At 32.8% G+C, this 17,500-nt stretch overlaps 2 non-coding genes across 2 annotated transcripts; one reads left to right on the top strand and one right to left on the bottom strand.

Moving 5' to 3' along the window:
- Positions 1-10,965: 10,965 nt before the first annotated feature.
- TRNAL-UAG (transfer RNA leucine (anticodon UAG)) lies at positions 10,966-11,045 on the bottom strand. The gene has a single exon. It is a non-coding gene; the product is annotated as a tRNA-Leu (tRNA).
- Positions 11,046-17,324: 6,279 nt separating this feature from the next.
- Positions 17,325-17,396, top strand: TRNAN-GUU (transfer RNA asparagine (anticodon GUU)). The gene has a single exon. It is a non-coding gene; the product is annotated as a tRNA-Asn (tRNA).
- Positions 17,397-17,500: the final 104 nt, after the last annotated feature.

The following is a 17,500-nucleotide window of genomic DNA, read 5'->3' as shown; positions in this document are numbered from 1 at the left end:
CAAGGATAGCGAACGGGTTACCTACTCCTAAGGGTCAAAGCAAGCCCTTTAATTCAATTCTTTATTCTTACATTAAAATTCTTACATTAAAGAATGAATAAAATCTCCCCAAGTAGGATTCGAACCTACGACCAGTCAGTTAACAGCCGACCGCTCTACCACTGAGCTACTGAGGAACAAGGGGGGATTCGACCTCCTAGAGTTCAACTCCCGCTCTCAACCCATGAACAATATGAGTCCGAAGCTTCTTTCGTAACTCCCATAATTTCTTCGTAGTGGCTCCGTTCCATGCCTCATTTCATAGGGAAGCCCAAAGTGGCTCTATTTCATTCTATTTCACTTCCTAGCACTTCCTATCATTTAATATCCATCCCTTTGGTCTTATTGACATAAGAGATGTCATTTATAGTCTATCTCTTTCTATATATGGAAAGTCAAGAAATTCTCATCGAAACATCGAGAAATTGTGCATATAGAAAACTCTAAAGAAAGAAAAAAAGGAGACCCATGCCATGATTTTCAAATCTTTTCTATTTAGTAGTCTAAGTTTCTCGATGAGGATAATTAATTCGGTCGTTGTGGTCGGACTCTATTATGGATTTCTGACTACATTCTCCATAGGTCCCTCTTAGATCTTCTTTCTCCAATCTTGGATTAGGGAAGAAGGAGATATTCGCGACTACTGGCGATTTCATTATGGGGCAGCTCATGATCTTCATATCGATCTATTATCCACCTCTGTATCTATTCTTTCTTAGCTAAACAGGTGGAAGATCTATCCAATTTGGTTATATTATATCATGGACTCGAAAAACGGATCTGAATTTGACTGAAATGCACGATCTTCACAGGTATCACTTTTCACGATACCTAAAAGGTGGAATAGCGATTTTCGAACCATTTCCTATAAGAGAATGGTTTCCATTACTTTGAGAAATGGATTCTTATATCAAACTATAGCTATTGCATTAAAGAAGAAAAGAAACTAATAGAAGTCGAAGACGCGGAATGATAGTGAATAGAGAGAAAGATTCTTCTGATTTTCTTGTTTCTATCTACTAGACGCCGTAGAGAATTGAGAATTTTCATGTCTTTCAATTCTCGTACTCGTAATTGGAAAGTTATGGAAGGAGACCCATCATTTTGCAATGAAAACAACATATAAAACTCTGGACAATTTCGAAATCAGGCCAAGCGTCTTAATACATATGCAAAAAAATTCATTATTGGCCCACCATTGATTAGAAGATTTAGCTTGTATGAATCGCTATTGGTTTGATACGAATAATGACAATCGTTTCAGTATGTTAAGGATACAGATGTATCCACAATTCATTTAGAGTTACTTAATAGTCTATTTCTTATACCATATCTCTATCCCGTGAAATTCTCGAGCCAAAAGATGGATGCATATGCTGTGTTTCATTTTGCTAAATGATATCAATTAAATGGTGTATCAATTCCATAAATTGCATATAGCAATAAATAAATCAGCAAAATTCTTTCTAATATTTTAGATAGAAGAAACATTTCTTCTATCTAAAATATTAGAAAGAATGTACCCTTCTATCCAAATCCAATTTGCATCGATAAAATAAATCCAAATTCCAGTAGTAGATGAATAATTGCAAATTTGTGTGTGTACGAGATTAGAATAACTTCAAAATAACTGACATAATTTTGTATTTTTCCTGATCAGAAAAATACATGAAAAAGAAAGGAGGTAGAAAAATTTTTGGATTTATGGTTAAAGAAGAAAAAGAAGAAAACAGGGGTTCTGTTGAATTTCAAGTATTCAGTTTCACCAATAAGATACGGAGACTTGCTTCACATTTGGAATTACACAAAAAAGATTTTTCATCGGAAAGAGGTCTACGAAGACTTTTGGGAAAACGTCGACGTTTGCTGGCTTATTTGGCAAAGAAAAATAGAGTACGTTATAAGAAATTAATCGGTCAGTTGAATATTCGGGAGCAGTAATTTAATCGTTCAAATTTTTTTCTTGTTTTATTATTTTTTTAGTAGTCTTATAGTAGTCTTAGATTTTTCATTTTGATGAGCCTCGCTTTGAGGAATTCATGGAATAATCCATTTTCATGGAATAATGAATTAAGGAAGAAAGGATATGAGTCTACCGCTTACAAGAAAAGATCTCATGATAGTCAATATGGGCCCTCAACACCCATCAATGCATGGTGTTCTTCGACTGATCGTTACTCTCGATGGTGAGGATGTTATTGATTGTGAACCCATATTAGGGTATTTACACAGAGGAATGGAAAAAATCGCGGAAAACCGAACTATTATACAATACTTACCTTATGTAACAAGGTGGGATTATTTAGCTACTATGTTTACAGAAGCAATAACAGTAAATGCACCAGAATTCTTGGAGAATATTCAAATACCACAAAGAGCCAGCTATATTAGGGTAATTATGTTAGAATTAAGCCGGATAGCTTCTCACTTGCTATGGCTTGGACCTTTTATGGCGGATCTCGGCGCACAGACTCCTTTTTTCTATATTTTTAGAGAGAGAGAATTAATATATGATCTATTTGAAGCTGCTACAGGTATGCGAATGATGCACAATTACTTTCGCATCGGAGGAGTAGCCGCCGATCTACCTTATGGATGGATCGATAAATGTTTAGATTTCTGTGATTATTTTTTACGCGGAGTTGTTGAATATCAACAACTTATTACACAGAATCCAATTTTTTTAGAGCGAGTTGAAGGAGTAGGTTTTATTAGCGGAGAAGAAGCAGTAAATTGGGGCTTATCGGGACCGATGTTACGAGCTTCTGGAATACAATGGGATCTTCGTAAAGTAGATCCTTATGAGTCTTACAACCAATTTGATTGGAAAGTCCAATGGCAAAAAGAAGGGGATTCGTTAGCTCGCTATTTAGTACGAATTGGTGAAATGAGGGAATCCATCAAAATAATTCAACAAGCTGTAGAAAAAATTCCTGGAGGACCTTATGAAAATTTAGAAGTCCGACGCTTTAAGAAAGAAAATAATTCTGAATGGAATGATTTTGAGTATAAATTTCTTGGTAAAAAACCTTCGCCCAATTTTGAATTGTCAAGACAAGAGCTTTATGTAAGAGTAGAAGCCCCAAAAGGTGAATTAGGGATTTATCTAGTAGGAGATGATAGCCTTTTCCCCTGGAGATGGAAAATCCGTCCACCCGGGTTTATTAATTTGCAAATTCTTCCTCAGCTAGTTAAAAAAATGAAATTGGCTGATATCATGACGATATTAGGTAGTATAGATATCATTATGGGGGAAGTTGATCGTTGAAATGATAATAGATAGGGTAGAGGTAGAAACTATCAATTCTTTTTCGAAATTGGAATTATTAAAAGAAGTCTATGGACTGATATCGATTCTACCCATTTTGACCCTCCTTTTGGGAATAACAATAGAGGTACTCGTAATTGTGTGGTTAGAAAGAGAAATATCTGCGTCGATACAACAACGTATTGGTCCTGAATATGCTGGCCCCCTGGGCCTGCTTCAAGCTATAGCAGATGGGACTAAGCTACTTTTTAAAGAAGATATTCTGCCATCCCGAGGAGATATTTCTTTATTTAGCATTGGACCCTCTATAGCAGTCATATCAGTTTTATTAAGTTTTTTAGTTATCCCTTTGGGATATCATTTTGTTTTAGCCGATCTTAGTATTGGTGTTTTTTTATGGATTGCCATTTCAAGTATAGCTCCTATTGGTCTTCTTATGGCAGGATATAGCTCAAATAATAAATATTCTTTTTCAGGCGGTCTACGAGCTGCTGCTCAATCCATTAGTTATGAAATACCATTAACTTTTTGTGTGCTAGCAATATCTCTACGTGTGATTCGTTAAAATAGATCTTTTTCCTATAAAATCCATTAACTATTTATATTCCTTTTCTTATTTAGTATTTGGGTTGGTAAGTTAAACTAGATAGCTATATGAGTGAAACAAAACAGCTTATAAATTTGTAGTAAAAAGAAAAAATCTCATTTCCTACGTACAAGAAAAAAGTGGAAGTAAACATAAGCAGTGTAAACTCTTTATCCCAAGGTTGATATTTTTTAATTAGTCATCATATCTTGAAGCGGCCAAGAATAAAGGATTCACGATATGGAATTCCATTACTAGAATACTCCTAGTTATTACTATAACTTAATAATCCATAAGAAGAATCCACCAAAAGTTAGTGAAGGGTTAGGAACACTAAAGTACATAAAGGATTAGTAATGGAAAATCTAAAACATTAGAGATTTTTGCCCATAAAAGGAATCATAATAAGGACTTGCAATTTGTAGAAATTATCAAGTAGTACTTTCTTCGGATTCCGATCCAGAGTATGTTCCCATTCACTTGTTAAGGAAATGGCTATCAAGAACGAATTAACCCTTTATCCATTTTTTCTTTTTAAATACCCCCTCCCTGGGGAAAGAAGAATAGTAAAAAAGATATGGAGTGCACTAGAAAAAATTTTCATTATTTCCTTCCTCTATCCATATTCATGCAGAATTGCTCATGAACTAATACCCAACTCTTTCCATTTATTAATTGAATTCCTATAACAAGTAACAAGTGTTTTATTCCAAGATTAAGTTATTACTGAACAAAGAAAAATTTTCATTATATTATAAAGGATGAGATCAATTCGGAAGCGCTTTTTCTTATTCTAGCAGACGGAATTCCTTTGGTCTAATTTAGGACTTTCAAATCTATTTTATTTTATCTAATTCTATCTACGCCCCCGGGGCTAGGAACAAAACAGTCCTTTCCTTTTTCTGATCATAGAGAAGCCGTATGAAGCTAAGGTTTCATGTACGGTTTTGAAATAGCGGTGGGAACTGTGATGTTATCACCGACTATGATTATCTAACAGTTCAAGTACAGTTGATATAGTTGAAGCACAGTCAAAATACGGTTTTTTTGGATGGAATATTTGGCGTCAGCCTATAGGTTTTCTGGTTTTTTTAATTTCTTCTTTGGCAGAATGTGAAAGATTACCCTTTGATTTACCAGAAGCGGAGGAAGAATTAGTAGCAGGTTACCAAACTGAATATTCCGGTATCAAATATGGTTTATTTTATCTTGTTTCTTACCTAAATTTATTAGTTTCTTCTTTATTTGTAACAGTTCTCTACTTGGGCGGGTGGAATTTATCTATTCCCTATATATCCTTTTTTGATTTTTTCCAAATGAATAAAGCAGTTGGAATTTTGGAAATGACAATGGGTATATTTATTACATTAACTAAAGCTTATTTATTTCTCTTCATTTCTATCACAATAAGATGGACTTTACCGAGGATGAGAATGGATCAGTTATTAAATCTTGGATGGAAATTTCTTTTACCTATTTCCCTGGGCAATCTCTTATTAACAACCTCTTCTCAACTTGTTTCACTATAAATAAGATAATACAATAATAGTAAGAATATTTTCAACACAAAAGCTCTCTCAAACAAGAGAAAGAAACATATCTTTTTCATAGATATTTAGAATGAATATGTTCCCTATGGTAACTGGGTTCATGAGTTATGGTCAACAAACAATACGTGCTACAAGGTACATAGGTCAAAGTTTCATAACTACCTTATCCCACACAAATCGTTTACCTATAACGATTCACTACCCTTATGAAAAATCAATTACACCAGAGCGTTTCCGAGGGCGAATCCACTTTGAATTTGATAAATGTATTGCTTGTGAAGTATGTGTTCGCGTATGTCCGATAGATTTACCCGTTGTGGATTGGAGATTTGAAAAGGATATTAAAAGAAAACAATTGCTTAATTATAGTATTGATTTCGGAGTTTGTATATTTTGTGGCAATTGTGTTGAGTACTGTCCAACAAGCTGTTTATCAATGACTGAAGAATATGAACTTTCTACCTATGATCGTCATGAATTGAATTACAATCAAATTGCTTTAAGTCGGTTACCAATCTCCATAATGGGAGATTACACAATTCAAACAATTAGGAATTCGTCTGAAAGTAAAATAAACAAAGAAAAATCTTCGAATTCAAGAACGATTACTGATTACTAAACTTTGATTTTGTCTTTCTGTTATAAAAATCTAATAATTCTTTATTAAACTTTAAAATTAAACTATAAAGAAAAACGAAAAACTACTGCTTATTGGAAATTATTTCTTATTTTAAATCAGACTAGATTTTCGTGATATAATATAATTTATAACTATAAGTTTATACACAAAAAAATACCCTAATCCTTTTTTCCTTCCTTGAATCCTTTAGTTTTAGTCAGTTCATGAAAAATTTTATACTATTAATTTCTTTTTATCCATAATGGATTTACCTGGACCAATACATGAGATTCTTATGCTATTTGGGGGATTTGTTCTTCTACTAGGGGGTCTAGGAGTAGTATTACTTACCAACCCCATTTATTCTGCCTTTTCGCTGGGATTAGTTCTTGTTTGTATATCCTTATTCTATTTTTTATTAAATTCCTACTTTGTAGCTGTCGCACAACTTCTTATTTATGTGGGAGCCATAAATGTCTTGATCATATTCGCTGTAATGTTCGTAAATGGCTCAGAATGGTCTAAAGATAAGAATTATTGGACTATTGGAGATGGGTTCACTTCACTCGTTTGTATAACTATTGTTTTTTCACTAATGACTACTATCCCAGATACGTCGTGGTATGGAATTCTTTGGACTACAAGATCAAACCAAATAGTAGAACAGGGTCTCATAAATAATGTTCAACAAATTGGAATTCATTTAGCAACCGATTTTTATCTTCCGTTTGAACTCATTTCCATAATTCTTCTAGTTTCTTTAATAGGTGCAATTACTATGGCTCGGCAATAAGAAAACTTAGAAAAAGTACAAATTATAAGAATTGCAAATCTAAAATAAATAACTAAAGAATCACAATTTTGATTTAGTAAAATCCATCTACTGCCAACAAATACCTCCTTTTTTTTTTTTTTTTTTTTCTTTTGTTGTGTAATTGTTCTATTGTAATTAATTGAATCGGTTCAATTCTTGCCCTCATATTGAAATGAATCGAGATTGATAAGGAGTTAGTTAATGATGTTTGAGCATGTACTTTTTTTGAGTGTCTATTTATTTTCGATTGGTATCTATGGATTGATCACAAGCCGAAACATGGTTAGAGCTCTAATATGTCTTGAACTTATACTGAATTCAATTAATCTAAATCTCGTAACATTTTCTGATCTATTTGATAGTCGCCAATTAAAAGGAGATATTTTCGCAATTTTTGTTATAGCCCTTGCAGCTGCTGAAGCCGCTATTGGACTATCCATTCTTTCTTCCATCCATCGTAATAGGAAATCCACTCGTATCAATCAATCTAATTTATTGAATAATTAGACTTTTGAATAATTAGACATAGAATCCTCTAAACAAAGGCGCACATATTAAAATAAATAGAAATCAATACTATTTTCTTAGTATTATTTGAGAATATCCATTTTTTTTAGTAGATTATTGCATAGTATTCTTTTTCACTTAAATGAATTTTTGTATTTGTAATTCATTGATATTGCAATTTGAATATTGCAATAATTTATATTGAAAAGACGATAGCCAATTTATTGGCTAATTCGAATTCGTCTGTACAATTCGTAAAATTCTTTCTTATTTCTTATTTATTGTTGAAATCCAAAATTAAAGTCTCTTGGCTCTCTTCACGCTTTCTCACAAACAGATTAAAAAATAGATTTTTTTTTTTGAAGTTTGGATAAACCATTGCTTCGTCTGGTGTCTACAATACATATGACTCATTATAGTACTAATTTCATTTTTACCAGATCGAAAAATTTTATGTTGAAAAGAAAAATTTATAGATCCAATGTCACATTCCGTAAAAATTTACGATACATGTATAGGATGCACTCAATGTGTACGAGCTTGTCCAACAGATGTATTAGAAATGATACCCTGGGATGGATGTAAAGCCAAGCAAATTGCTTCCGCGCCGAGAACCGAAGATTGTGTGGGTTGTAAGAGATGTGAATCTGCCTGCCCGACAGATTTTTTAAGTGTCCGCGTTTATTTAGGGCCTGAAACAACACGTAGCATGGCTCTATCTTATTGATACGTTACAAAAAACTTCACTCGAATCGTCTGATTCCTCTTTACCGAAGAAGCCTGTGCTCGAAATAATCGAGCACGGGCTTTTCTGGTCAAAACGTATCTTGTCTTTATCACTTTATCATGAGTTATTTTCCTTGGTTAACAATACTTGTTGTTTTGCCGATATTTGCAGGTTCATTAATTTTCTTTTTACCTCATAAGGGAAACAAAGTCGTTAGGTGGTATACTATATCTATTTGTTTATTAGAATTCCTTCTAATGACTTATGCGTTCTGTTATCATTTCCAACTGGAGGATCCCTTAATCCAATTAAAGGAGGATTATAAATGGATAGATGTCTTCGATTTCCACTGGAGATTGGGAATCGATGGACTTTCATTAGGATCTATTTTATTGACAGGATTTATCACTACTTTAGCTACTTTAGCAGCTTGGCCAATTACACGGAATTCGCGATTATTCTATTTCCTGATGCTCGCAATGTATAGTGGTCAAATAGGATTATTTTCTTCGCGAGACCTTTTACTTTTTTTTATCATGTGGGAGTTAGAATTAATTCCTGTTTACTTACTTTTATCCATGTGGGGGGGGAAGAGGCGTCTATATTCAGCTACAAAGTTTATTTTGTATACTGCAGGCGGTTCCATTTTTTTCTTAATCGGAGTTCTGGGTATGGGCTTATATGGTTCCAACGAACCAGGATTAGATTTGGAAAGATTAATTAATCAATCATACCCTGCAACCTTGGAAATACTTTTATATTTTGGCTTCCTTATTGCTTATGCTGTCAAATTGCCGATTATACCCCTACATACGTGGTTACCAGATACCCATGGGGAAGCACATTATAGTACATGTATGCTTTTAGCGGGAATATTATTAAAGATGGGAGCATATGGATTGATTCGGATCAACATGGAATTGTTACCTCATGCTCATTATCTATTTTCGCCCTGGTTAGTAATAATAGGAGCGATCCAAATAATCTATGCAGCTTCAACTTCTCTTGGTCAACGAAATTTCAAAAAAAGAATAGCTTATTCCTCTGTATCTCACATGGGTTTCATAATTATAGGAATTGGTTCCATAACCAACATTGGACTCAATGGAGCTATTTTACAAATATTATCCCATGGATTTATTGGTGCTACACTTTTTTTCTTGGCAGGAACCGCTTCTGATAGAATGCGTCTTGTTTATCTCGAAGAACTGGGGGGAATATCTATCCCAATGCCTAAAATTTTTACCATGTTTAGTAGCTTTTCAATGGCTTCTCTTGCCTTACCAGGAATGAGTGGTTTTGTCGCAGAATTAGTAGTATTTTTTGGACTAATTACTAGTCCAAAATTTCTGTTAATGCCAAAAACACTAATTACTTTTGTAATGGCAATTGGAATGATATTAACTCCTATTTATTTATTATCTATGTTACGCCAGATGTTCTATGGATACAAGCTATTTAATGTTCCAAACGCAAATTTTGTGGATTCTGGACCACGAGAACTCTTTATTTTAATCTGTATCTTTTTACCAGTAATAGGAATTGGTATTTATCCAGATTTTGTTCTCTCCCTATCCGTTGACAGGGTAGAGGCTCTCTTATCCAATTATTATCCTAAATAGGTTTGCTTTTTTTTACTCGTCTGCTCTATTAATGCAGAAATAAGTAAAAAAGTATATAATGCAGAAATAAGTAAAAAAGTATAATTAGATCTATCTCGAATTTTTGAGAACCCTTTGATAAGGCGTTCAAGGGGTTCTCAAATAAAACATAAAAGTAAAAACCTTCATTTCATGAAGGTTTTATTTTATGTAATCATTTAGGTGTTAATGTAAACGAACCATAACTATGTAAGCCTATTCCTAATAGATTTATACCAAAATAACAAATCCAAATTATAAGAAATCCTATCAAAGCTATAAGTGCAGAATTCGTACCCTTCCAATTTGGATTTGTTCTACTATGTAAATAAATTGCGAATATGGTCCAAGTAATAAATGCCCAAGTTTCCTTAGGATCCCAATTCCAATAGGATCCCCAGGCCTCATTAGCCCATACTGCTCCACAAAGAATACCTACGGTTAAAAGGGTAAATCCTAGGCTAATGACACGATAACTCCAAGAATCCAAACGCTCCGTTAATTGATATTTGTAATAATTTGGAAATGAAGGGACAGAGGTTCTTTTTAAAGCACTTCTTTTTGCATAAAAATATTTAATATCACTAAAGAAAAATGTTTTATTTAAAACATTTTTTTTCTTTTTAGAAAAGAAATGGAAATTATTTCGAAATCTAATGATTAGAATAGCGGCAGATAATAAGGATCCGCACAAAAGAGTTGCATAGCTTAATAACATCATACTGACATGCATCATTAACCACTGAGATTGTAGAGCAGGTACTAGTATCGTGGATTGATGCATTTCAGTTAAAAGACCCGATGTGGCAAAGCCTTGCGTTAAAATAGTACTTGGCGTAGTTATTGTGCTTAAATCATTTTTAGAGTTCTGTATTTTAGGAATGGTATGAAGAATATACAGGGCCCATGAAAGGAAGATCAATGACTCATATAAATTACTTAATGGAAAATGTCCCGAGGAAGCCCAACGAGAAACTAAGAATCCTGTTATAGAGAAAAAAGTAACTATCATTCCTTTTTCTGACGAATCGCGTAATCCTCCAAGTTCACGAACTAATAAGGTTATAAAATGAATCGTAATCACAATTGAAATCGTTGAGAAAGAGATATGAGTTAGTATATGTTCTAAAGTTGCAAATAGCATAAGGGGAAGGTCCCATTACAAAATTGTAAATTTCGAATTGATTTCTAATCTATTGTATTCTTTTTCAAGAATGCCGCCACTCGGATTCGAACCGAGATGCTTGAGCACTGCTTCCTAAGAGCAGCGTGTCTACCAATTTCACCATGGCGGCTAACTTCAAATAATAGGTAACTTAAAAGAATAATAGCTATTATCTTGGGAATCGTCGATATTGGGAAAGTCCATAAAATTTAGGAACATTAGAGTTTTCATTAAAATAGACTTCGTTTGGTAGTATCGTTTCCATTTTTTTTTTTTACAATAAACTCTTGCTTTGCCCAATAGAAACACAAACACTGCTTGAAAGAGTTGGAACTTCTTTTTTCTAACTTGCAATTATAGAACTAATTTTTTCTAATTAATTTCCCCTTTACATTTTGAAAATTCTTTCAATACAATGAAAAAAATCCAAAAGGGTTTCTATTTAATGATGAAATTAAAATAAAATGGATAAATAGAAAAGGCTTTTTGGATTTTTTAAAAATTTCTAGAATGAAAGTCTTTATGCTCTTATTAATAAGATTTACTAACCTTATGATTTTGGAGAAGATAGGTGGAAGTTGTAAGTCCTATTGTAAGAATACTCCACTTTTCATAATTTTCCTAATAGAATATGAGGATTCTATTAGGAAAATTATGAAAAGTTCATTGATAGGAAAAGAATACTTAGCACACAGTATACCAAACAAAACTTTTTTTTTCTTGTATATATAAGATAAGAGGGGTTTTTTGTTCTAAGAATATTGTACCGAGTAATTCGACACATAAAAGTACATTCAAAGAAGAATCCAAATTATTAAATAATTGGAATTCTTTTTTGATAAGTCAATTCATATTATTCCAAAATCTTATTATTTGTTTGTTGCCCAGAAAAACCCTTTGGTTTTGGATGCTCATTACCGCTCGAAAATGATCTTGATTTTACTAAAGAATAAGATTGTACTATGGAAAAATAAGTCTTTTTCTTCCAAATATTTTTACGAATACGCTTTTTTGACATTGAAGTACGTTTTTTTGGAACTGCCATTCAAAAAGGAAATTACTTTTTTCTAGTTGTATGTGAAAGACATCTATTGCTGCAAATCAATCCTTCTTTCTTCTTTTTATTAGTATTTATACTTAGATACTGAAAGATACTTAAATTTTGAATTATTTTTTACTTCATTTTGTCTAATGCGGATAAGACAACAAGAATTTTTTAACATTTTTTCTTTATATATTTTATACTTTTTTTTTAATAATATAGAATATATAGAAGGGTTTCTCATTTAAATCTATTTATATCTATTTATATATCAAGTATACTCCATATATAGATATATGGTATGGAAGCCTATCCCCCATATAAGATAAGACGGGGGGATAAAAAGAAGGGAAAATGAAAATAGTTAATTAAGTTCAGAATGGTATTCCATAAAGGAAAGGAATTCCAATCAAAACAAAAAATACTGAGTCTCTTAAACAAGACATTCTAAAACTTAGGTAATTTATAGTCATTAGAATTTTAGTTCTATATGAAGTAAGGACTATTCGATAATTTCTTATAAACATAGGTTTTCATTGGAATTCACTCAATCAGTTAATTATGGAACAAGAGAGCTGTTTCATCTTTGTTTTAAAGAAATATAAAAATGAATTATGAATAGAAAGTAAAATGATTCCACTTTTTTTTTTTTATTTTTATAAATATCTTTATTTAGTTAATAAAATAACTTCGTTACCTAGTTATTTTATTAACTTTTTTAATTTAACCAACTAAACCCATTCTTAATTTTTAATTATTTCAATGAGATAAATTTTGGAAAAATTAAGAATTTCAGTATTTTTTCTTATTCTTTTTATTTATTCTTTCAGAAAGAGATAAGAATTGGTTTGGTGAATCGGAAACAATTTTATAGAAAAATTGAAGTAAAAATTGAAGTAAAAATTGCAATTTCTTTTCTTATGGAACATACATATCAATATGCATGGGTAATCCCTCTTCTCCCACTTCCAGTTATTATGTCAATGGGATTTGGCCTTATTCTTATTCCGACAGCAACAAAAAATCTTCGTCGCATATGGGCTTTTCCTAGTGTTTTACTCTTAAGTATAGCTATGGTATTCTCAGTTCAACTGTCTATTCAACAAATAAATGGAAGTTCGATCTATCAATATCTATGGTCTTGGACCGTCAATAATGATTTTTCTTTAGAATTTGGATACTTGATTGACCCACTTACTTCTATTATGTTAATACTAATTACTACTGTAGGAATCCTGGTTCTTATTTATAGTGATGGTTATATGTCTCACGATGAAGGATATTTGAGATTTTTTGTTTATATAAGTTTTTTCAATACTTCCATGTTGGGATTGGTTACTAGCTCCAATTTGATACAAATTTATTTTTTTTGGGAACTCGTGGGAATGTGTTCTTATTTATTGATAGGCTTTTGGTTTACACGACCAATCGCAGCGAGTGCTTGTCAAAAAGCTTTTGTAACTAATCGTGTAGGGGATTTTGGTCTATTATTAGGAATTTTAGGTTTTTTTTGGATAACAGGTAGTTTAGAGTTTAGGGATTTGTTCAAAATAGCTAATAACTGGATTCCTAATAATGGAATTAACTCTTTACTTACTACTTTGTGTGCTTTTTTATTATTCCTTGGTGCAGTTGCGAAATCCGCACAATTCCCTCTTCACGTATGGTTACCCGATGCTATGGAAGGGCCCACTCCTATTTCGGCTCTTATACACGCAGCAACTATGGTTGCTGCGGGAATTTTTCTTCTAGCTCGACTTCTTCCTCTTTTCATATCTTTACCTTTGATAATGAGTTTTATTTCTTTAGTAGGTACAATAACACTATTCTTAGGAGCTACTTTAGCTCTTGCTCAGAGAGATATTAAAAGAAGCTTAGCCTATTCTACAATGTCTCAATTGGGTTATATGATGTTAGCTCTAGGTATAGGTTCTTATCAAGCTGCTTTATTCCATTTGATCACTCATGCTTATTCAAAAGCTTTATTGTTCTTGGGATCCGGATCCGTTATTCATTCAATGGAACCTCTTGTTGGATATTCACCAGATAAAAGTCAAAATATGGTTCTTATGGGCGGTTTAAGAAAATACATTCCAATCACAAGAACTACTTTTTTATGGGGTACACTTTCTCTTTGTGGTATTCCACCTCTTGCTTGCTTCTGGTCCAAAGATGAAATCCTTAGTAATAGTTGGTTGTATTCGCCCTTTTTTGGAATAATAGCCTCCTTTACTGCAGGATTAACTGCCTTTTATATGTTTCGGATATATTTACTTACATTTGATGGGTATTTGCGTGTTCATTTTCAAAATTACAGTAGCACTAAAGAGAGTTCCTTGTATTCAATATCCTTATGGGGAAAAAGGATACCCAAAGGAGTGAATAGGGATTTCGTTTTATCAACAACGAAGAGTGGAGTTTCTTTTTTTTCACAAAATATACCAAAAATTCAAGGTAATACAAGAAATAGGATAGGATCCTTTACTACGTCTTTTGGGGCTAAAAAAACTTTTGCCTATCCGCATGAAACGGGAAATACTATGTTATTTCCTCTTCTTATATTACTACTTTTCACTTTGTTCATTGGATTCATAGGAATCTCTTTTGATAATGGAGGAATTGGTAATGGAATAGCAGAGTTAACCATATTATCAAAGTGGTTAACTCCCTCAATAAACTTTACCCAGGAAAGTTCTAATTCTTTTGTAAATTCATATGAATTTATTACTAATGCAATTTCTTCTGTAAGTCTAGCTATCTTTGGTTTATTCATAGCATATATCTTCTATGGATCCGCTTATTCTTTTTTTCAGAATTTGGATTTAATAAACTCTTTTTACAAAGGAAATCCTAAAAAAGAATTTTTAGATCAAGTAAAAAAAAATATATACAGTTGGTCATATAATCGTGGTTATATAGATATTTTCTATACTAGGGTCTTTACCCTCGGTATAAGAGGGTTAACCGAACTCACGGAGTTTTTTGATAAGGGTGTTATTGATGGAATTACCAATGGAGTGGGTCTTGCTAGTTTTTGTATAGGAGAGGAAATTAAATATGTAGGGGGAGGTCGAATCTCGTCTTATTTATTCTTTTTTTTATGTTATGTATCTGTGTTTTTATTCTTTTTTCTTTCTTAAGTTAAGGAATTTACAACAAGTCTCTTGCAAAAATAACTATCCTATCCCCTTTCTACAATCTCTCTATATCCTTGTTACATAAGGTAAGTATTGTATAATAGTTCGGTTTTCCGCGATTTTTTCCATTCCTCTGTGTAAATACCCTAATATGGGTTCACAATCAATAACATCCTCACCATCGAGAGTAACGATCAGTCGAAGAACACCATGCATTGATGGGTGTTGAGGGCCCATATTGACTATCATGAGATCTTTTCTTGTAAGCGGTAGACTCATATCCTTTCTTCCTTAATTCATTATTCCATGAAAATGGATTATTCCATGAATTCCTCAAAGCGAGGCTCATCAAAATGAAAAATCTAAGACTACTATAAGACTACTAAAAAAATAATAAAACAAGAAAAAAATTTGAACGATTAAATTACTGCTCCCGAATATTCAACTGACCGATTAATTTCTTATAACGTACTCTATTTTTCTTTGCCAAATAAGCCAGCAAACGTCGACGTTTTCCCAAAAGTCTTCGTAGACCTCTTTCCGATGAAAAATCTTTTTTGTGTAATTCCAAATGTGAAGCAAGTCTCCGTATCTTATTGGTGAAACTGAATACTTGAAATTCAACAGAACCCCTGTTTTCTTCTTTTTCTTCTTTAACCATAAATCCAAAAATTTTTCTACCTCCTTTCTTTTTCATGTATTTTTCTGATCAGGAAAAATACAAAATTATGTCAGTTATTTTGAAGTTATTCTAATCTCGTACACACACAAATTTGCAATTATTCATCTACTACTGGAATTTGGATTTATTTTATCGATGCAAATTGGATTTGGATAGAAGGGTACATTCTTTCTAATATTTTAGATAGAAGAAATGTTTCTTCTATCTAAAATATTAGAAAGAATTTTGCTGATTTATTTATTGCTATATGCAATTTATGGAATTGATACACCATTTAATTGATATCATTTAGCAAAATGAAACACACAGCATATGCATCCATCTTTTGGCTCGAGAATTTCACGGGATAGAGATATGGTATAAGAAATAGACTATTAAGTAACTCTAAATGAATTGTGGATACATCTGTATCCTTAACATACTGAAACGATTGTCATTATTCGTATCAAACCAATAGCGATTCATACAAGCTAAATCTTCTAATCAATGGTGGGCCAATAATGAATTTTTTTGCATATGTATTAAGACGCTTGGCCTGATTTCGAAATTGTCCAGAGTTTTATATGTTGTTTTCATTGCAAAATGATGGGTCTCCTTCCATAACTTTCCAATTACGAGTACGAGAATTGAAAGACATGAAAATTCTCAATTCTCTACGGCGTCTAGTAGATAGAAACAAGAAAATCAGAAGAATCTTTCTCTCTATTCACTATCATTCCGCGTCTTCGACTTCTATTAGTTTCTTTTCTTCTTTAATGCAATAGCTATAGTTTGATATAAGAATCCATTTCTCAAAGTAATGGAAACCATTCTCTTATAGGAAATGGTTCGAAAATCGCTATTCCACCTTTTAGGTATCGTGAAAAGTGATACCTGTGAAGATCGTGCATTTCAGTCAAATTCAGATCCGTTTTTCGAGTCCATGATATAATATAACCAAATTGGATAGATCTTCCACCTGTTTAGCTAAGAAAGAATAGATACAGAGGTGGATAATAGATCGATATGAAGATCATGAGCTGCCCCATAATGAAATCGCCAGTAGTCGCGAATATCTCCTTCTTCCCTAATCCAAGATTGGAGAAAGAAGATCTAAGAGGGACCTATGGAGAATGTAGTCAGAAATCCATAATAGAGTCCGACCACAACGACCGAATTAATTATCCTCATCGAGAAACTTAGACTACTAAATAGAAAAGATTTGAAAATCATGGCATGGGTCTCCTTTTTTTCTTTCTTTAGAGTTTTCTATATGCACAATTTCTCGATGTTTCGATGAGAATTTCTTGACTTTCCATATATAGAAAGAGATAGACTATAAATGACATCTCTTATGTCAATAAGACCAAAGGGATGGATATTAAATGATAGGAAGTGCTAGGAAGTGAAATAGAATGAAATAGAGCCACTTTGGGCTTCCCTATGAAATGAGGCATGGAACGGAGCCACTACGAAGAAATTATGGGAGTTACGAAAGAAGCTTCGGACTCATATTGTTCATGGGTTGAGAGCGGGAGTTGAACTCTAGGAGGTCGAATCCCCCCTTGTTCCTCAGTAGCTCAGTGGTAGAGCGGTCGGCTGTTAACTGACTGGTCGTAGGTTCGAATCCTACTTGGGGAGATTTTATTCATTCTTTAATGTAAGAATTTTAATGTAAGAATAAAGAATTGAATTAAAGGGCTTGCTTTGACCCTTAGGAGTAGGTAACCCGTTCGCTATCCTTG

This window comes from Triticum urartu, unplaced genomic scaffold, assembly GCF_056163025.1.
Source record: "Triticum urartu cultivar PI428250 unplaced genomic scaffold, HENAU_Tu73 scaffold2, whole genome shotgun sequence".
NCBI classification, from domain to species: Eukaryota; Viridiplantae; Streptophyta; class Magnoliopsida; order Poales; family Poaceae; genus Triticum; species Triticum urartu.
The sequence above is the reverse complement of the archived record's forward strand: the minus strand, read 5'-3'. Positions and strand labels throughout refer to the sequence as shown.